Genomic DNA, 1,606 nt, shown 5'->3' on the forward strand with positions numbered 1-1,606 from the left:
TTGTTTACATTCTTAAACTGTCTTTGCTCAATTTTATTCAGATTAATCAGACAAAAAGCAAAAAAATTTTCGAATTTTGAAATTTTGAAACTGCTATTCTTTCAGATTTTAACAGTAGATTCCAAAAATGCAAACCCAAAGAAAATCGACCGAAAAATACGACTTCTAGAGCCGATTATCTATTCTTGCATATATTGAACTGTGGCACTTCCGGTTTTGCAAAAAAGATCCAAAATATATTTATGCACATCGTCGCCTATATCTAAGGTTCGTGAATGTTGAATGGTTGCTGCAACTATTGTAGTCTAAGCTCAGGAAGGTGTGTAAAAATCGAAAAAAAAAAAAAAAAAAAAAAAAAAGAATTGACATTTCGATAACAAACTGGGACTTTGCTGAAAGCAAAGTCCCACAATAACAGAAATAAATGCATACAAATTTGGTTACACAATGAAGATCACTCACATATGCCTTTGTTAGATTTTTAATTATTTTTATTTTTCGACTAAAGGTATATGTGAGTGGTGGATATACTAATTTATATTTTCCATAGTATATCCACCTATCACTTGATCTGAGTGTGGGTGGGTCTGAGGGATTATATAAAAAAAAAATATTGTTCTTGGAATTGAATGGGCAAGTCTGCAATGAGATAACAGAATGTCTATTTGAAATTAAATGTTTTCGTTTATATATTACAAACTTAATCTGAGCGAACTCAGATTTTATTTCAAAAATAAATCTAAATAAGATCCTTATCGGTTTGTTTGATCGTCAGCCCAATAAAGATACCGCATCAACGGTAAATTTGTTAATCTTTGTAAACTAATCACATTTCCGAAACCATGTTTTTATAACCTTTGAAGCCATTCAGATGGAAGAAATGACGCGAGAACATCAGTCGTAATTAGTTTTCAGGTGATAAAAAAAATACTTAGATTCTCTACAAAACGCTCTCAAGAATATCTGTATACAACGTCTTAGAATTCATCATAGGGAAGAAAGTCAAAGATTTACTAAGGAAAAGATAACTACGTTTACAGGTAAAAAAATAAATAATGATTCATTTCAAAAGAGGAAATTCTCTATGGATTTATATATTTACTGTGTTGCGGTTAAAATATTATCACTAAAAACTTAAAACATCCTGTGTACATTCTTTGATCAACAAAATGCAGGCTATTCTTAGAAAAAAACGCCACGTAGAGGAATGATATTTTAAACAATTATGCTAACTCTGTATAGAGGAATGATATTAACAATTATGCTACGAACCGGATTCAAACCTTCGTTCGGATTATCCCATTGGGTTACGGCTTAACCACTGGTCTATCTTGGCTCGGTCTATTTCGGCTAAAATTAGCAATGACTCCAACTCTTTAATCTGAGAAACCAGATTATGAGAAAAACTAGAACACGTGCAGAAGTGTCTTGTTGAAATTCAACCACAAGTTCAGCACTTGGGTATTCCAATATGTCAGATTTATTCAGGCCACTTCCCTTAGATATTGTCGATGATATAGATCAATTTGCAATCAGTATACAAAATATAGTGATATGTATTTACGAAAAATACCGCTACGGGCGGGATTTGAACCTGCGCGGGAAT

Source organism: Lottia gigantea (genome assembly GCF_000327385.1).
Source record: "Lottia gigantea unplaced genomic scaffold LOTGIsca_75, whole genome shotgun sequence".
In the NCBI taxonomy this organism is placed as follows: Eukaryota; Metazoa; Mollusca; class Gastropoda; family Lottiidae; genus Lottia; species Lottia gigantea.